This window comes from Sprattus sprattus, assembly GCF_963457725.1.
Source record: "Sprattus sprattus genome assembly, chromosome: 14".
Taxonomy (NCBI): domain Eukaryota; kingdom Metazoa; phylum Chordata; class Actinopteri; order Clupeiformes; family Clupeidae; genus Sprattus; species Sprattus sprattus.
The window spans coordinates 6,032,718-6,053,619 of NC_137912.1; the positions used below are offsets into that span (position 1 = coordinate 6,032,718).

General features: G+C 43.0%; 1 protein-coding gene across 1 annotated transcript in view; it reads left to right on the plus strand.

Moving 5' to 3' along the window:
* Positions 1 to 1,443: 1,443 nt before the first annotated feature.
* The window catches only part of eps8a (EGFR pathway substrate 8a, signaling adaptor), a 67,684-nt gene continuing 48,225 nt past the window's right edge, over positions 1,444 to 20,902 (plus strand). Inside the window, exon 1 of the mRNA XM_080851466.1 lies at positions 1,444 to 1,611. The gene's annotated coding sequence lies outside the window, so the exon portion shown is untranslated. The remainder of the gene's footprint in view (positions 1,612 to 20,902) is intronic.

The window sequence follows — 20,902 nt, forward strand, 5'->3', positions numbered from 1 at the left end:
CCTTTCTGGAGTCGCTTTGTCTCGGCCCTCGCTGCGCTGACAATGCTTACAGTACTCCATACACGCCCTGACTGGAGTACTGCTCTGCACATGGCCATCTGGACAGCTTGGTGGAGAATTTTTAAGTCAGAGTCTTGCAGAGTCTACAGCCACCGAGCCAGCTGTCTCTCCGGCTCTTTGAAGTTGAACGGCCAGGTGAGAGAAGGATGATCACAGCAGGACACAGCAGAATTTCACATTTACACATCACACACACAGCATTATGGGGCAAACTGTCACCACACACACATTAAGCGCACAACTCCCATGCACGCTCCCATGCATGTTTTCTGTAAATAATTGAAAAATGAGACACTGTACCCCTTTTGAAACTAGGGCGAGAAGAGTTCAACAGAAGCAGGTCTCCCTCTGAAGACATCCTGCACAGCACATAGTAATCTACAGGATCCATTACAATTGCACAGTACAAATAGGAGCAGTTTCAGAACTGCAGAACAGTTTATATTCTATGGCTCTCACTACTGTGCCCCTCACAGTGACCTCGGTGACTCTCACACGTTCACTCATCCCATTTCAGCTTCACACTTTAATGTGCATTGTGTCGTATCTGGACAACGTGTCCTCTGTTCAGAAATTGAGCAAGACATTAAAAGGATGGTGATAACATTTCAAGTGAAATGGCGTTAATAGCTAAATGTATGATGGCGGTAACACCGGCAAGTCAGCAGTTGTAGGGTCAGTCAAAATGCTGAGTAATTGTTTTCTGTAACACTTATGTTCACCGTGGAGTGCAGCCCATGGCTGTTGCCTAGGGATCTCATCGGTGGAAAGGATGGAAAAGGGGACAGGCTATTTGTCTGAAGGCATTTCTCATTGTTTCCACAATTACAAATTCTGCGTTGATAATCCTATTTCTTTTAATATGTCACAGGTGTGCAAATCATTTGGTTGCAAAAGCCAGTGAACAGTGGCAGTTATTTACATCAGTAACACAGGCAACAGGTCCCCTAAAGGTTAATGGCAGTTAAGAGATTAGACACACGAAATGGAGTGCAGAAAAAGCACTTCACCACTGGTGAAGGGAAAGGAAAGATAAATATGTTCTTTGCTTTGCTCATTTTACATTGACCTTCCCAGTGCCAAGAAATTACCTGAACAGATACTGCCATGGTGTCTGGAATGAATCAATATTTGTGTTCCAATGGTTTAATGTCATGTCTTGAAATAAACTAGGCTTTCACGGAGGGCAATTACGCTCGTGCCCATACCCGCTCGTTGCGGTAGAGGGCGTTAATGGCTTTGCTGTCATGCAGAGGTGAGGCGGACCTTCAGTGAAAAAAAAAAAAAAAAAACATAGTAACAGTATCCTCGTCCGCCAAAGAGTCCTCGGTTGGACAACGTTACGGTACGCTCTGAGTGAGGCCACCCGTCTGTGTGTATAACTTCCCACATCAAGTCCTCGGTCGATGTTTGCGGTTGAAGACGGTTTGGACTTCTAAGGTGACCGCAACAAGACCTCCAGGCTATCCCTTAGTTCAATTCTGTCCAATTCATTTTGTTTGTGCCATGCGGTAACCCCGGATAGTGGAGAAGCTGCATCTTCCCGAGCAGGTAGGATAAGTGGGTTCCTCTGATAGCTGTGTAGAAGAAGAGAATACTTAATTTTGTTCATTACACAAAGGTGACATTGTTCTCGACCCAAACTCCTGATAACTGTCGCATAAAGCGAATTTTCTGCGCTACGAATTAACACTCTTAACACACAACTTTTGGCTGTTATAATGCCTTCCCTTTAATAGTAAGTATAGCCTACATAGATGGCCGCTCCAGGCGATGGACATTGTAAAATAATGTCGATATTCTGATGTACAGTTTATGGCTGGGTGAACGGTTTGGACTGTAATGTTACAGATTGTTGTACCGACATTGTCAATGTTACCAGAGTAAGTAATCGACCGCACCTTATGAGCAATGTGATAGATTAATGAAGGCATGTTCAAACGGCACACCTGCACAAGGCATGCTGAATAATTCGGTAACCATAGTGGAATTCTTTGGTTGCCTACCGTGTGAAAATTATGTCAATTTGGTTGTGGTAAATGGAGGGAAGGGAATGCATTTACCGGTTATTGGGAAACTATATGAATAGGTGAGGTTCAGCATTACAGTGGGATTCCAAGGTAGTCCAGAGACCTGAGAAGCTGATATTGACAGGGATTTTCTGTTCAACGTGAGTACTCTTCTCCTTTCGTGTACGCGAAGACGTGTAACAACTGCTATTTTCCAGGAAGAGATGTATGTGGTCAAAACCACAAAATTGTATAAACAACCAAATCTGTGTCCACAAAAAGTCAAAGAGCACCAGTGCTCTGTTTTAAGACGGTTCTCGGAAAGCGCTTGTTGGGAGTGGGGTGTGCTGTGTTGATGTAGTCGGGGTAACAGGAAGGCTCTTGTGGTTATCAAGGTGCTTTTTATCACTCACGCAACATAATCTAAGAACATGAAGACAGCTGCCATTAGTTCTCAAGGCGAGCCTTAAACAAACATCCTCCTTACCTCAAAATGTCAGCATCTTCTGGGCTGAAAGGAGAATGATTCATTCGTCTAACCTCTGAATATTAACTACAAGCAATTACACGACAGTTAGTTTAAATTCTAAGCGGCACTGATACTGCCAGTTGTAAAATTACGAAAAATCGTTAGGACTGGAGGCGTTTGGTGTTAATCAAGGAATATTTCTTGTTTATCCTCTTGTGATCATGCTCTCTGGATGCAGGTTTTGAGAAAGTCTCCCATGCCTTCTTGTCTCATCAACGCCTCCCACCCACCCACCCTCTTTACTGACTACAGAGCAACTGCCTGTGTTTGGTTTGCCTGTACTCACACAGACGTCTTAGCTTTTGTTTTGACCCTCTTGCTCCCTTGAAGTGCCTGGCACTAGGGCATGGGACCGAGTGTGACTTTTGGAATGTTATGCAATTCTCCAAATACTTGGCATGCCCCTTGCCTCATCCCTTGCTCCTCGCTTGTGATAGCATTCAGTGGTGTATTTTAATCCAAGCCTGTTTTATGGAGGGACAACCCTTGGGACGAGATACTTTTGAAACTCGGAAATGTTTAGCTACCCACATACATAAACTGGACCTGTTGCGGGAACACTATAATGTGGATTGTTGTCATCTTTGAGGCCAGTGTAGTACAATAAAATGTTGTTTAACCATGTGTACTGTGGTGAGTATTTTCCCACCAAAACAAACTACGGCGGAAGTTTCCAGTATTGCTAACGCAACAACAGAGCTGTGTCTCCCTTGAGGTACTGTATGTATCATTTGGACTTATTTGCATCTTTGTTAATTAAGACCTAAGCCATTATCAGAGCACATTCAGACAATTTCACATCTGACGTATGATGTATCAAGCAGCTATACTTGATGCGGCCCTCCCTCCTTCTAGTCATCTTCACCCTCGCCAATGAAGAAGTGTCCATGTTTAACTTAACTCAGCTGGATGCGGCCCTCCCTCCTTCTAGTCATCTTCACCCTCTTCAATGAAGAAGTGTCCATGTTTAACTTACCTCAGCTGGAAGCGCTGTGTCTGCAGTTTCGTTGATACGCAGGGCAAAGGAAACGGTTAATCATTTTAAAATAGGCAAGAGATCCCACTGGAAAGCCTCATGTCTCTGGTGATCTTGCTCAGTAATTGGTGTTATGTGCCGTGCGGGTCCCTCCGGTATATAGGGTAAAATCAAGAGCCAACTTATGCAACCATCTTTCCCTTTTACCTCCGACTCATCTGGCCGTAAAGTAAAACATGACTAAATAAAAAACAACAACAACCTGTTTGTGTGTAACATGTGTGTGCCCATGCACCTGCATCATGTACTGGTGAAAGTGTGACAGGTGGGCTTGGTAAAATGAGCAATGTTCACATCACTCGGGTACTGTCAACACCCAGAGGTGATAATGATGTGTTGCTCCAGAAACACAGTTTTGTCTCCCAGGAGGACTGTCACTGTGAGGAGGAGAGGGGGTGACCTTTGATCTGGAGATGATCTTTGCAACCTTATTGTTTTTAACACATTTAACTGCACTACAAGAAGGCTTGCTGACTTGCAGTGCAGAGAAGCAGTTATAAACATTTGAAGAACCGTTTAATATCTGGTCATTCGGAGGCAAAACACCAGCACTGGTGTAAATGTCAGATTCTATTTACACATAGATTACATCTGATTATTACACTGATGCCTTCTCTTGAGGCATAACACCAAAGTCCACAGACAGCTAAACTGGTGTGGTTAAACAGATTGTCAATCGAGACCCAATAGTTTTAGGCATATATATATATATGGGCCTTATAAGCGGTGTGGTTAAACAGATTGTCATTCGAGACCAATAGTTTTAGGCATATATATATATATGGGCCTTATAAGCGGTGTGGTTAAACAGATTGTCATTCGAGACCAATAGTTTTAGGCATATATATATATATATATATATATATGGGCCTTATAAGCTCTTGTATGTTTGCAACCTTATTGTTTTTAACACATATAACTCCACTACAAGAAGGCATGCAGGCTTGCAGTGCAGAGAAGCAGTTATAGGGCAGCCCCTACACAGACAGGCACTGCACAGTGCCGCACTAACTAAACAGCTGCAGCTGAAGCGGACGGTCATCGGGGACAGCGAGAGCCCATGTGAAACTTCAGCCTGGCCAAAATCCCGGCATTCTGCAGTAGTATTTTTGGATGTTCTCGAGCGTTGTTGTTCTCTCTGTTAGCCAAAAAAGCACAGCTCACACAGACTACCCCCCCCCCCCCCCCCCCCCCCCCCCCCCCCCCCCCCCCCTTGCTCGTTGAGGGATAGTGTGTTAGCTATTGTGGAGTGTTTATCAGTGAGAAGCAGGTTGTGTGATTGTGTGATAATTACATAATTGATTATTTGAATATCACCTCCTTGTGAAGTCCAGGTCTTGGCATATTGGCATGTTCCATATGTAAATGTTCTGTAATTGATGTGAGTTGGTCTTGTCCTCTTCCGCCCGTAAACTTGGCTACCCTAGTAGTTCCTCCCCTTTCCTCTCTGTGTTATGCACATGCAAAGTCATTGGTTGGCAGGGATACCCATGTCTTTGAAAGTTTCCTGACTAGCTCATGGATTTGTACCAGGTTGAAATTACCCAAGTCTGGGAGATCCCCAAAAGCACTGTAAAAAATGTATAATTTGGTGATGGTTATCAGAATCTACTAACACACCTCATGATCTTTTTTTCTTTCAAAACAGCATAGCTGAAAGCAGCACTACGTTCAAATCAAATTTAACAAGAAAGTAAATGGTGACTTTATACAGATTGAAACTCAAAGGAAACTCCTGGCAGTGTATTTATTTATTTACTTAGTACCACGAGCACACTTACCCAAGGAGCTGAGAATCGGGGGTATTAAGAGGGGAGAGAGGGCCCTAATCAGAGTTTACCGCAGAGAACAGATGGTGTCAAGAGGGGGAGAGAGAGAGAGGAGAAGAGAGAGGGAGAGAGCGTGAGAGGGCGAAAGGGAGGGAGCGAGCGAGTGAGCGAGAGAGAGGGAGAGAGAGTGGGGTCTGAGAACTGGGTTCTGGCTTAGTGCGTTCACAGAAGAGAAAGAGGCTTTGGTGTCTGCATGAGGACAAGAGGAGAGAGGGAGGGAGGGAGGGAGGGAGGGAAAAAATTATGCAAGATTGTTGGGAAAGCACTAGGATGAGTTGGTGAAAGTGAAGAGACAGTTGAAGAATGGGTCTAAGTTGTCTGGATGGAGAGAGCACTGCTTACTCTCCAGAGCACGTGTTTAGTTTCGATAGTTATGTTCTATGAAGTCCATGTGATGGGTATGTTTGTAGGGATTTTTTTTGTGATGTGATTCATTTTGCATCACTCGAAGACTTTAGTGGAGTGTGTCATCAAAAAATTGCCAGCTTCTTTAAAAAAAGAAAGACACAGGAGAGCACGTGCCTCTCAGTATATTCTAATGTAAGACACTTCCTGTCTACCTGGATACGTATGCGATTCCCGCATGGAATGCCTCAAGGCTTCAGACTTGAAAGTGGATCTCTAAGAAGATCAGGGCTGTAGTCTACGTGATAGGCAGGTATACGCCGTATTACCACCTAAAACGTTTGTGGGTTTGCGTATATCCACTAAAACCTATGTCTCCACTAAAACCTAGGCCAGGGGGAGCTGTGGCACCGACCCATCACAGACCGTATACCCACCACAGAAAACTAGACTACAGCACTGAAGAAGATCATGGTGGCTGTCGAGGAGGAGATTGGCAGGACTCTGCTTACATCAGAGTAGCAGGCTAGGACTAGCATAGTGGTTAAGAAGGGAGATGATCCAGAGTGACAGATGTCCATCTGTTGACCCTGTTCTTTGGTGTAAACAGTAATGGAGATCCAACATTATGCTTGTATTCAAAGCTGTGGTGTTGCGAGCTGGGACATTCCACTTGCTCCGGGTTAGTGTGTAACTGCACTTCACTGTGTGTGTGTGTCACTTCCCTGGATGGGTTAAATGCAGAGGTGGATTTCAGAGTGTGTGAGTCTACACCACCTCTGCCATAGAGTCACTTTCACTTCACTTCACTTTCACAACAAGTGACTAATTGAAGTTGAAGATTTAGATTTTTTTATGAAGCACAGACCTCCTTTTCAATTGTCTATTTAACTGTATCATTTAACCATTTATATGACACGCATAATGTGTAACTTGCCCACAAGTAGGAATTTGATTGCTACACATTCCTGATCAAATGTTCATTCATGTTCAAATACAAAGTCTTAATACAAACAGAAACAGGTTATTTCCCCCAACTTTAGTATAATATTAATTGCAGGTTTACTGGTCTCGGGTGAAGGTCCATATTGAACAGCTGTCTTTAAACAGTATTTACCTCCAAAATGGCCAGAAAGCCCCCCCCCCCCCCCCCCCCCCCCATTCTCTCCCATCAAGTTTCACTGGCATTGAGCTCTCTTGTGTTGTTTACGTGGTCATTTTGGGTTGTGATGGCAACCAATGCGTGTAGAGCCATTTGGGCTTCTGTCGGTTCCATTGAAGGGGTTTCCTCCACCCTTATCTCTGATGTCACCCAGGGCCTTTATTGTTTTCTATTCTTAGGCCCGATGTATTGCCCTACGGGTGAGGGTGTTGTCAGCGCACAGTAGGCCTGCCGTTTGTTACCAACCCTGTTCCTGGTGGCCACTGGCCGACCACACGTAAATACACATCAGCAGAGCAAGACAGTCAAGTACATAGATAGATAGATAGATAGATAGATAGATAGATAGATAATGTATTAATCCCGTGGGGAAATTCTGGGATCTTGCAGCTCTCTCATATTTACAATAATTACAAACAATACAGACAATATGATACAATACAAACAATACAATTCAGCTATGTACAGTGTAGGATGAAGGATGTATGGTGTAAAGTGCATAAGGGCAGCTGGGACAAAGGACCTCCTATGTCGCTCAGTCCTTGAACGTAGCGTGTTGAGCCGCCCGCTACGGAGGCTGCTGGACTGTCCTGCCAGGACATGGTGGAGGGGGTGATTACCAATGCCCATGATGGCCAAGAGCTTGCCCCGCATCCGTCTCTCAACCACAGTCCCCAGTGAGTCCAGGTTATGCCCCACCACTGAGCTCGCCTTTCTGACCAGTTTGTCCCTGTGGGTGCTGTTGCACTTGTGGATCATAGACAGACGCTGTTCACGCCATAGAGTGGGTCAATGCAAATGATGTCCTATTCAGTCATTTACAGGTGTGGGTTGATCTATGATCAGACGTTTCTTTGTGTAGGCTTGCATAATGTGCCTCTCCTCATGCACAACCTCGGTGATGTTATGTCATCTCTTTCTACAGGCCTTGCATTGGCATCCTGCACATTTTTTTATAGTAAATTCTACATTGACAAAATGAGATTGGTTGATTGGTACATTTAAATGACTAAATGTAAATGGTACCATCATCTGAAATAAATAAACAACAGGGTGAAATAGAAACTGGGAGTCGAAAGGAAAGACTTTTCCTTTTTTCGCTGTGCTGTTATCACGCTGCATGTAATTTGATTGGGGACTGGGAGCCAAACTGAATATGGGTTCACTGTCTTATCTTCATCAGACTCACGCATTCATCACTGCAACCCTGTGTCACACTTAACTCCACAGCAGACCTTGTGGGATCCATTTATAGTCTGTCCTGGTCTTCTTTTCCAGTGGCACCCTCTCTATTGACTTCACCAAAGTGCTGCGTAAGCACAGTGGTGCAGGGGTCTATTATCTAGTAGTTATATGTGGCTGCTGCGCTGCATCCAGTATTGGGAAAGATGCTGACTCAGTTCGACTGACAAACTAAAAAAAAAAACTAAAACAAAAAAACGGCACCCTACAAAAGAGCCACAGAATGAACAGTACATTATGGTTAGCCTAATGGCCAGAATAGAAGCAGCTTTGTCACATTTGTTTTTTTGGCCCGCTGGTCCTGAATGTTGATTCTAGATTGGGTGTTCTAATTTTTACTCTCACCGGTACCACGTCAATCAGAGGGAATAGCAGTCACGGTCATGACCGAAGGAGTTTCAAGGGGTCGGTCACTGGGGGGATCTTAAGTTCCCTCTCTGAACCGCAAGAACTTGCCTCTTCTAGATCAAGATGGTAGTATTCAGGTAATGTTCACTAACAGGGCTCTCATTGAGACGAGACAGTGGTGAAACGCTGTGGCTTTCATGATGTCCTGTCAAGCGTTGACCTTCCTCTTGGCCGCCAGACCAGACTGTCACTCAAGTGGGTAACGGAGCTGAATAGGTACTTATAATGTCTGTGTCGTCTCACGATTGATAAGACCTGTTTTTTTTCTTTTTGGTGTGGTACCAAATTAGCGAGCTACCTGTCTGAAAAGCATGCAGAAACCTTACAAACACCACCAACAGCGCTGGTAAAAGTGTACTAACCTTCTAACTGGTGTCTTTTGACGATATTGTTGGTGATGTCATGCTGTGAAACTTCATGTCACCTCAACAGGCGCTTTATTTAACTTTTATTTAACATTACTATTGTTGCACTACCTCCATTCTTATTTATTATTTTGCTCATATTGGTACTATCTTGTATTATTGTTCCGTTTTGTCCTGTTGTTCTATTTGTGATGCTACAGCCTGCATGGAGAATACCAAACCAAATTGCTAGTATCTGTATACATGGTGAAATAAAGTTGAATTGAATTGAATTTCAAGTTATTCCTGGTGGTCGTTTATCCTCCACCAGTACAACTTGGCAGCTTTGTGGATGTACTGGACATTTTGCTATTTTCACCTCCAATGGATAATTGTCCATTCATCCTTGGTGATATTCCTAGCTCTATTGGTCACGCATGTGCATGTATCTGACCATTACTTTATGAGAGTCTCTGTGCATCTCTTGGAACATCAGAATCAGATTTTATTGGCCAAGTAAGTTTACACAAACAAGGAATTTGACTTGGTAAACTGACTCTCAATGTGCTTTCGCAAAATATACATAACAACACAATACAAAACAAACACAATACAAAAACAAACAGTGCAATTGTCTATGAAGTTTAAGAAAGTATATACAGGAGCTGTGAATTGTCACAACAATAGTGCAAAGAAGAACATCCTCCTGTTCCTCTTCCCGCCGGCTCTGCTTCGTAGAGACCTCAGAAGTCTGTCAAGCAGGGAGTTTTTCTCCTTGGCTTCCACTTCCTCTATCTACACACTTGAGTTAATTCTTGTCCCGGAGACTCCTTGCTCTACCCTCCCTCCCCAGATGACCACACAAGATTGGCCGCATGGCTCAGTGTTATTTCAGTTTGGATGAGGGACCTTTACCTAGGGCTGTGCGATAATCCCATTACTGCAATACAGCAGGTCATGTGATGCCAACCACGGGGGGTTGAGCTCTGTGTCGTCGTTATCACTGCTATTTTCTTTTTCTGGTGAAAGTTACAGGAGTGCATCTGGAGTGTGATATAAAATATAGGCATAATATTCATTGTATGGTTATCATCATCAGCAGTCAAAGAGGATACATGTACAACTCCTCTGCTAACCACTCTTCACTGGCCAGTCCCACTGTTAAACAGATGTAGGTGTATCTCTGTAGCGACACTTTCCATGTTGTCAGACCCTTGCAGTTACATTTATGGGCCTGTCCGTGGCCCAAACAAGCGCTTTACTTTAATGTGAATGCTTACTTGTGGTTGCCAGTTTTAGTGTTCACACTCCAATACTGGACTGAATTTGAACCGTTATTGTCCCTGGTAAAACATTCGGAACCAAAAAGATCTACAAAAATAGGAACCAAATTGAAAGATCTTTTTTTTTAAATGTAATTTTAACTGTATTTAGATTAAAGCGTTTGCTTAATGTGAGTGTAAACTTGCACTTAAGCAGTGACAGTCCCGCACTTCTTTTTTTTCTTCTATTTCGTTTTCTTTTTCTTGAAAAAAAGGAAAAAAAAAAGCAGTATTTATTGTTACACGTGGTTTCATTGCTCTTAGCTTGACTGTTCTCTCCCTTGTACGTCGCTTTGGACAAAAGCGTCTGCTAAATGACTAAATGTAAATGTAAATGTACTGTACTCACACGCTGCTGTGGTAATGATTGACAGCTTAGCCTTCTCCCTGACCTTTCCCAGTCCCTTGGCTGCTCAGCCCTTTCCTTCCACCCGGAAGAGCTCTTTGGCAAGACAGTAGCCTTGGACTCATTCCAGCCCGACCTGCCACAACTGTTTCATCCTCTCTGAAGTGTATCCTGATTGTTCAAACTTTTGACCTCCAAATCCACAACAGCAGTGGACAGTGGTTCATTTGAAGATAATACCGAAAGTAGCTCCTCATAAGAAAGCATACCTCAAGAAGTGGCACTTTGTTACCTAGTGTTATTTAAAGCCCCAGGGAACAGACATGTAGGTAATTATTTGATTTACTCTCAGGAAGCACACGTACTGATGAGGTTGAAGGAATGCATCCCAGCGAGTGCATTAGCTCTGTAGAAATGCTGTAAGGACGGGAGAGGTTTTTTGTGTTTTTAGGTCGAGGTAAGGTAGCGACTGAGGTTTCTTTTTTTTTTCTTCTGTGCTGTGTGCCCCCTTCTCTGTGTGCATAAGAAATGGAGCCGAAATGCCAGCCACTGTCTAAAAGGAATCTCTTAGTCACCTCTGTGTGTTTCCTGATCTCTTTCTCTTTCTTTCTCTCTCTCTCTCTCTCTCTCTTGTTTTTGTCTTTTATGAAAGATAAGATTGATGTCCAGCTAGGAGATCAGAGAGGCCAACTGTCATTTTTTAATTACAGTGTCTGAGGCATCCTCCATACCCACTGCCCTCAAGCCTGTGTGTGTGTGTGTGTGTGTGTGTGTGTTGAACAGGGCGTTGGCTGATGGTCAGAAGAACGCTCTGGTGTTGAGGCAGAATTCTCACATCATATGGCACAGAGCCTGAATGGGATAGTACTTCATCTGGTCTCTGAGCTTCAGGCTTTAGAGAAGGACACGGCACCCTGCTGAGTGTGTGTGTGTGTGTGTGTGTGTGTGTGTGTGTGTGTGTGTGTGTGTGTGTGTGTGTGTGTGTGTGTGTGGGGCTGTGTTTGTGTGTTCGGATTAAAAGAATGGCATTCCCAAGAAAGTGCAGGAACTTGCCTACATTTTGCTTGATCATCTTCATTCTGTGATTCTGATTATACTGCAAACAATCAGATGACTGACCAATCAGATCAGCTATGCTGTGAGGGTCCTTCCCCCATGTATAAAATGTCCCAAATACCATTAACAGTCATTTTCATAGACAGGTCCCTGAGGACACTAGCACTGAGTTTTTCGGGTGGCACCGGTCAGACCAGAGAGCCCGGAGCGGAGCGGTGCGGAGTAGCGCAGGGTTGAAGTCTTTCTTTGAGGAATGGATTTACCATCAAGCTGCCAGTAAACAGTCCTGACGTGACAAGTGTGATTTTTCCCTCCGTAAACAAAGCATGACAGACAGCCTTGTGGGCGCCTCCGTCCTCCTGTCCTCCCCAGTCAAATGTTGTGTCTTTCTCTCTGTCTGTGTGTGTGTGTGTGTGTGTGTGTGTGTGTGTGTGTGTGTGTGTCTCAAGTGTATGAGTTAGCTCACAGTGTGATGTGTGGCTAGCTTAATTAGTGACTTGAGGTCCTCACAGCTGTGTATCATGAAGCTGCCTTTCTGGAATGTAGACGTATAAAAATAGATGCTAGGAATTTCATATTTATTGCTCTTGTGACCTTCAAAGAGTAAATCACGGGAGTGGATCAAGGGGGTTTACAAAAAAAGAAGCATATTAACTCTGCACTGATCCTAATTCCATGGTTGCTGAATTCCTTATGCTATCAGTTTGAAGGATTACAACATAGTTGTGTTTAAGAACTTGTTAAAACAGCATTAAAGGGAATTTGTGCACTTTGCAGTTCTCTCTGACTCCCTGCAGGTTTACATTGTTTGGTAAAGGTGAACTTTAAACTCATATCAGTATCTGGGCACTTTTACTCAAAGTGCAATACTGAAAGTGTAAGTTTATCGTATTTTTTTTTCCAATTGTCATCTAATGACATTATTTGTGAATGTGTCACCAGTTGAGGATTAAAAAAAAAAGCCATTTCATAATCTGCACAGTATCATCTTGGATTTCAGTAACATCTTGTCAGTTTTGTGCAGAGATTGTGGCGGGAGCGTTTATAAACGTGGAGTGTTGGGGGTTGTTAATGGGGTAATGTTCCTCGAGTGTTCTTGTAGCTCAACAGGTAGAGCGAGGCCTTATCAGCACCAAGGTGATCATTTCCTAGGGACTACACATACTGATCACAAATGTATACCTTGGGGGGCACTGTGGCGCAAGCAGTAGCCCCGACCACATACGGGCTTGAAGCCCATGGAGGACACAGGTTCGATTCCGGCCTGATGTCATTTCTCCTGTCAACTCCCAACCTCTTCTCCCTCTTATTTCCTGTCCCACTCTTCACTGCACTATCAATTAAAGGCACAAATGTATACCTTACCTCTTCCTCAAAGGTGCAACCCGCAATTCTGGTGAAAAGGTTGTTGATATTTGAGCTCATCGCATTACACACACACCTTCCTTTCCCTAGTCCTGAGGAAACAAGTTCATTGCCTGGAATTGTTTATGGCTCGGTCAAAGCCACTCAGTTTGTTTCCCTGTTCCCGAGCTAGGGCTGTGTATGAATACTGAGTCTTTTTGGGCACGCACACACTGAATGGACCCCTAGAGAATCGTGAGGAACAATTAGCTGAATTTGACAAAAAGTGCATGGGATTACAATCGTGGACGGCACCCTGGAGTCACATCGGCTAAAAGCAACGTAAATGCATATATATAACACTTGGGCGTTCTAATATTAACACTAACATACACCTTCTTTGCCATTTTCCATTGACGTGGAGAGCATGATCTCTTTCAAAAGTACCTGGCCACAGTGCAGAAGTCCTCGGTGTGTGTGGGTGTGTACAGTGTACCCCTCTCAAGTTCTCCTGGGTTATGAGGTCGGTGGCCTTTGGTTGCGTCTCTGCTCATGACTAAATGATGAGGGCTCTTTGTTCTTTGTCTTTGTGCTGCCTTGGCTGGTGCACGCTTTACATGGTGATCTGTCCAAGTGGGTCGGTGATCACCTCTGCTTCTGTGCCTGCCTGTTGGAGAACACACACACACACACACACACACACACACACACACACACACACACACACACAATGTAAAACACAATGCCACAAGGTCTTAGTAACCCACTCATAAGTCACTCTCTTGATCACCTCTCCTTTTGTACCTGCCTGTTGGAGAAAACACACACACACACACACACACACACACACACACACACACACAATGTAAAACACAACGCCACAAGGTCTTAGTAACACACTCATAAGTCACTCTGTTAAGTCAGAAATAAATGTTTTAATGAAGAGATTTTTTTTTCTTTGCAGTGGAAAATGCCTAAAATACTTTTAGTTGCTGTAAGTTGTTGCCTTATCTCTCAAGACTCGTTGCCTTAGACTTGAAAGAAGAATGAAGTGTAGCTGGACTTTGCCCTTGGCTATTTTCTGACCCTTTGTTCATTTAAAAGTATAATTGTTCGACTGTGAAAGACGGCATGTTTTCTTCAGTGCTGTATGCATCATTGTTTGAGCTTGTTTTATCAAAGACTTGAAAAAAAACAAAAACATCATCCTTTGGATGTAATAGGCTATTCCACCCTACCACTAATTCATAGGTGCTTCCAATGTTTCACCTCTTCACAAAAGGTCGTATCAAATCCGCTCCAAAATAATTGACTTCATAACAACAAGTAGTGTTTACTTGCTGCCTTTGCCTGGCCTTTCTGTATGAAGTACCTCTGTTTGAAAGTTACAGCGTAAACAATGCTATTCAAGGTGTCCAGATGGCTCACTCTTAGTCTGCGCTTTAAGCTGCATTACAGCCTGCTGTCTCCTCTCTGACGGTCCTTAAGCAGTTCTGTGTGTCTCGTGCGTCTCCTCTGATCAGTAGCTAAAGGTTAAAGACCTCCGCTAATGACATTATTGCGGCCCTATGGACGTCCTCAGGTACGTGACCTCAGAGAGAGGGACGTTCAAAGTGTAAATGAGACAAGGGCCATCAATCACTCTAATGTACAGTTCTTAAAATAGAGTGGATAAAATCCTAATTGCGCGCTGTGACGTTGGTAATTCATTTCACGGCTCGTCCGACTCTATGTATAACCTCTGTACAACCCAACCAACTCACTGGTTCCTTCATCCCCTAACATAGAGACGCACTGATGATTTTTGAGGTCTTAGTGGGGACTCTACTTGGAAATGTGTTTGTGATCTGCGGGTTATTTATAGCCATCAGTGGGTGCTGAGGATTAGGGCTGATATGGTTTAATTACAAAACGCCTTAATGGACTTAAAATGTGGTCATACTGTAGCTGCTGACAAGATGGAAAACTTTGGTAAAGTTTGTGTGTGTGTGTGTGTGTGTGTGTGTGTGTGTGTCCGCTCACATGTTTTTGGCGTATGTACACATGTTTTTGTGTGTTTGTGGTTTTTGTGTGTGTGTGTGTTTGCCTGTGTGTGTGTTTTTTTGCGTGCACGTTTGTGTGTCTGTGTTTGAGGTATTTGTGTGTGTGTGTGTGTGTGTGTGTGTTTGTATGTGTGTTGATGTGTGTGTTTGTTTTTGTGTATGTTTGGGATGAGGAGGTTAGAAAAGTTCACAAATGTAAATGCTTTATTAACAGACTAACAAATGTGCATTTACAAACTGATCGCCATTTGTGAACATCCCTACTTTTAAGGGATGTTCTCATTAGATGTATCCTACAATTTCAGCCAAATGAACGTAAATTCATCACTTGGCACAATTAATATAAACCAGTCACACAAATGTTAAAGTGGACCTTTTATGCTTCAAAACTTTAATGCTTTTCTGTTTGTTTCTCTTTACTTTAGTGTCTTATATAGCTTTTTTGTGCATGTAAAGTTACAAAAGCCACAATTACGCCCGGAGGAAGTAATACTGTCCTGCAGAAACCACCTTTCTCAGCTGCCCGAAACAACTTGTTTCAATAACAGCCTTTTCCTCTGTTACATGATGACATAATCTTATAATATAATCCTTATTGCCCAATGACCATGTTCTTGCCCATGGAGCTGACCAATCAAAGCGCACTTCAGGCTCATCAGGCGGAGGCTAAAAAACAAGAGGTTTAACAGAAGGTGAATAGAGATGTTAAATATGAGAGAAATTATGTGTTTTCGAATCATTGAAGCATATTAATCTATTCTGGTAGACCGCAAAAATAAATGATGAACACTGAAAATTAGCTAAAGAGGTCCTCTTTAATGCAAATAACTAAAGCAAATAGAATACCTATACCTTAGAGGCTATACTGATATTCTATTCTTTATTCAGTTGAAATTGCAAATAACATATTTAGCTATTTGCTGCTATGCATGCAGTTGCCTTTCCACCATAGCTTTCATAAACTGTTGATTATAGTCCCTCATATCATGTTGTGTTGTAAATGCTATCTTATGATATACACGTTTGTCCATTATGTGTGCAAACCGTGTTGATCTCATCTATTCTGGTGCTCTATTTTGCATGGAATGATGGTGTGGCAGAGGACTCTGGTATGAAACACATCCTGATTAGTAGTCTATCTTTGTGATTAACGTGTACACTTCCTAGCAGCAAATCACCATGATCAACAACTCATTTGTTCGGTGGTAAAGGTTTTTTCCTCCAAATAGCAAACAGAAGAACAGAAAAGGGGAATGAAGAAGGGAATTTGATTTTACTTAGGGGATGATTTCTGATAGCCCGTTGGACAGGGCGTTGTTACATTTTGGTAGCCAGACGGGAAAACTTGTGAGTCCTGGGACGTCAGGCTAGTGATTTAGCGAGCCCTGGTGTGTGGATTAATGAGCATGACGACACACATTAGCGTTTAGCAACACGTGTGTGCATTCATCTGTTTTTTTTTTTAATGTTTGTTAAGTTAAAGACACTATCCAAATGGCTTATCAGATCTGTCACCTGAAAGTTGGCACCTTGCCAATTACCTCATAAAAAAGGTCACCTTCAACACCCGTGTACACTTACCCTGTTTTGAGTTGAGTCATAATGAGTCTTTGAGGAATGTTTACTCGTGATAAGATGGCCAAGGCTGAATCACTGTTGACAAGTAGGTCATGTAGGGGGATTACAGAAAAACGTTAAATTTAAAGGTTAGGTCTGCGGTTCAAGTCCGCATTTCAAGTCCATTGTCCTCTTCTTCAAATTCAGTTCATTGCTGCTCATTGTCCTTATATGCTGTCCATTTTCTGTGTCCGCTCAGTAGAACTCTGATGTTCCTACGCAGTCCTGGCTCTGTAAACGGGGAACAGAAAGTGGCTCGGACTGAGCCAAACACTATTCCAGCCAATCCGCACGTTGCTTGAGGAGCATTAAAGGGAGGGGTGTAATTTGATGGGCTGTCGGACTCAAATATCAACAAACTTTCGACAGAATCACGGACTGTACCGTTAATCTTAGCCATGTTCCCACAGCCCAATGTCCCCAACTACAGTGAGGCGAGCTATTTGCACATACAGTTGAATGCAGGTTGTATGTCTTTGCAAAGGTACTGTACTTGGTCTATTAGGAGAATTTGATCCATAAACAGAATTGGATCAAATGTGAAATGATCTAAAAATGACATCAACCCCTGACAGCCTCAGTCAGTCGTGTTGTTCATGAACAACCCCAATTCCAGTTAGTGTTTTTAATGTTAAAGCTTAAGTAACACACTGGTTTTACAAACGTGACTGCCAGCAACTGTACTTGGTCTGCTCAGGATCAAAAGGTTATGTTGGAACAGTTAAGGCCGCACCCTGAGACTGTAACTAGTCTAAAAATGGCTGCCCTCTTGTATGTCCTCTCCTCCAGGTCTCCATTACGTCATGCTATCAACAGGTGTAATGCCATGGACACATGGACCGTTGGACGATGACCTTAGTGTGACGAGGCAGTTTTCGGCCCGCTTACCTTAACTGCTCTCTGCAGTCCGTGTGCTTAGTAATCCAGTGTGTTACAACCAACGAAGCCAACAAAGATAAAAGATTGAAACAAATAAAAAAAGGATTGAATCAAATGATTGGAAAGGAGGTAATGAGGTACTAGACTGCTTCCTTCAATGCAGTGTGCATGCATTTGATTAGTGGAGTGTGAGTATTTTTTAGTTTTGAATGTCAAAGCTAAATATTGCCCTTCATTTGTGAAAGATGTTCGGGCATAGTTTTTACATAGTTTTTCTTGCTAACCGAAACATGCCAAATTCCTTTACATTCACATCAGTGGAAAGACCGATGAGAGACTAAACATTTCACACTTGTCTGCGATTGGCTTTCCCGGAACACTTTCTCTGTGGCTACTCCATGCCCTGACGTTCTCGTGTGACCTTGGCCAACCCTTTTTGATTGGGGTTTCCAGGAAATCCTATGCGCTCTTAGTGAGAGAGAAAGCTCTCTCTGTCTTCACCTTCACCGCCACTATGAAAACTCACACACAGTTTGTCCAAGCGACTTCCAGGCTTCTGTCGGTTACCGTGACGACTCACCCCGGGAGATATCTGCGGTGTTTGTGTGGTGATCCCTTCTGCTGGTCTTGACGTCATGGTTCACGCTTAGGCAAAATGGTTTAACTTAACCTCCTTTGCCCTCTCCAACAAACACACAAACACACACACACACACACACACACACACACACACACACACACAAACACACACATCCTTACAAGTCAATAATTAGTAGCATAATCCCTTCCTACGACAACAGAAACTGTTTCAAAGGTATCCTCCTTCTGAAACAGGCTCAGGCGATGCTTGTCCCTGAAATCCATTTTGTCTTCTGAGCTAATTGTGCAGTTAAGCCCTCAGGGTTCAGAGGGTAATGTTATTCTAATGACCACAGCTCCACAGAAATCAAAGACAAAGAGCTTCAGAATGACAAGTGGCGTTATTGTGTTTGGTAAGTCATTTAGGCAAAGGGGTCCTAAAGTTAAGTTAAGGTCTGATCCCATGTAGATGCCAGTATTAGAATATTCTTTACTGCCACAGCTTTCAGGTGCTAGGTCACTCATCATCAGTTGTTCATTAATGTCCAGCACTAATTGTGCCTTGCTTTGTGAGACCAGCTTTCTCAGCATCAGTAAGCATGAATCATCAATCGTCATGGTCATCTCTGAGATTCATTATAGCTGCCTCCATGTGCTTACTCTGATAGATGAACCTATGTCCTCCCGCTTTTGTTCAAAGCAGGTGAGCAGAATTGCAGTCAGTGATTTCATGACGTTACATTTCAGTGAAGAATGAAGTCTTGGTTAAACATGTTTGTTCAGAAGTGACCAGAAGTGCTGGAGATAGATAGAGAGATAGATAGATAGATAAACTTTTATTAATCCCGTGAGGGAAATTCAATTGTCAAGCAGCAAGGTAGTAGGAATAGGATTCCAGTATATATATAAACATAAGAAAAAATAAATTAATACAAATTTGAAAAAGAAATAAAATAAAGAGATGATGGTGATGATGATGATGATGTTGTTTTGGTTGTTGTTTTCTTTCTTGAGCCTGGTGGAGATAAGGGATGAGGCTCGCCACGCAGCCTCCCCACAGTCTGAGGGGTATATTTAGCCCAGCATCTGTGTCTGTCGCCCTTCCCTCACTGCCCTTCATCCCTGTGCTCAGTGACAGGTCGTCGCTCCCAGCCAGGCCTAACTTAAAGATTGAGTGGGTGGGAGATAGAATACAAATATGAAGGAAGGGAAGAGTTTATTGCCTTCATATGGTAAACGGTGTCCCTTAAGATAAATACTAGGTCCGTGTGACAGTGATTTCAGTTACGCTTGATTGGTAGTTGCACATGTTCATGAATTTTAAGTTGTATGATTTTACATGAGACCAGGTGTTGGGTGTATGAAGCTGTATGCTGCATTTATTCTAGTTAGAATTGAAGGTGAATACGAAGCACGTGTGAATGCATTTTTGTGCAAAAGGCAGTGTATTTGTGTGTGTGTGTGTGTGTGTGTAATAGTGTGTGTGTGTGTGTGTGTGTGTGTGTGTGTGTGTGTGTGTGTGTGTGTGTGTGCGCGCGATTGTTGGATCAGTCTCATGTTGGCCACTGACTCAGACACCCGTTCCTGAGGACTGCACAGAAGTACCTACAAGGATTAACCCTGACTAACCTAGTTCTCTCAAATTACAGAGCATTTGTGAAATTTTAATGATACTTCTCCACTTTTGAACTGTGCAGTACCTTTGGGTCCTGTTGTGCCAGTATAGTAATCCTGCTGCGTGTCGTTTCATAAAAGCTGTGTCCTTTCAGTGACATTTTGTGGAGCTTCTGCAATCATTCAGAGTTATGGCTACAGTGGTTGTCTTAGCAGATACATTACAATTTTTAAATATCCTAAAGACAGAGAGCCTACGTGCCATTCCCTAATGGCAGGATATAAATATAGGGATATATATATTTTTTAAAAATAATTTAGTAGAACATGAAGATAGTTAATAAAGATTAGACTCCACAAAGGGAAGTTACCATTCAACACAGAGAAAGCAGGAAGAAAATGGTGGTAAACATTTTAACATCTGAAAATAAAGTGAAGCAATGAAGCTTCTAGAAAACATTAACATCATTTACCACTGGAAGACCTGATGTTAGGAGAAGCCTACCAATACTAGGCCTACTGGGAAAGACCAAACAGGAACATCACAGAGTATCACGGAACAGCATGACACTTGCATGAAACAGATACAAAACAAATGTAGCCTTTAAGTAACGAGGAATAGTGGTAGAGCTATGAAACTAGCCCGAGCTGGAGGCCAAAACAAAAATCTTGTCGGAGTCCACCGAACTACAAAGTCAGTAAATGGTGCAGGTTGACTTGAAAGAAGTGAGAATGTGAGAAGAGCTGCCGATCGATGTGTTCGGGAAGTAGGCCAAATATAGGCTACTTCACACAAACCGCACAAACAGGCTAGATGCTACAGGCTAACCGCTGAAATATGATTGAGGGCAGTATTGAACGAGAGCAGGAAAAAAACTTTAGAGATACTCGACTGAAACCCAAGTTTAGTGAGTGTACAGGAACGTCAGAGTCGGCAAACTGAAAGAGCAGAGTGAGACGCTACAGTTTTAAGACAAGCATACAGTAAGCCGTCTGTTGGTTAGTAGAATGAGTGGATGACGTAGACTAAGTCGTCTTCCTGGTAGAACCTTCGCTTAAGCCATCATGGATAGAAATGAGGATGATGAGGATGAAGAAGAGGTTTAGGGTGAAGGGTTAAACTCTCACTTCCTCCCATG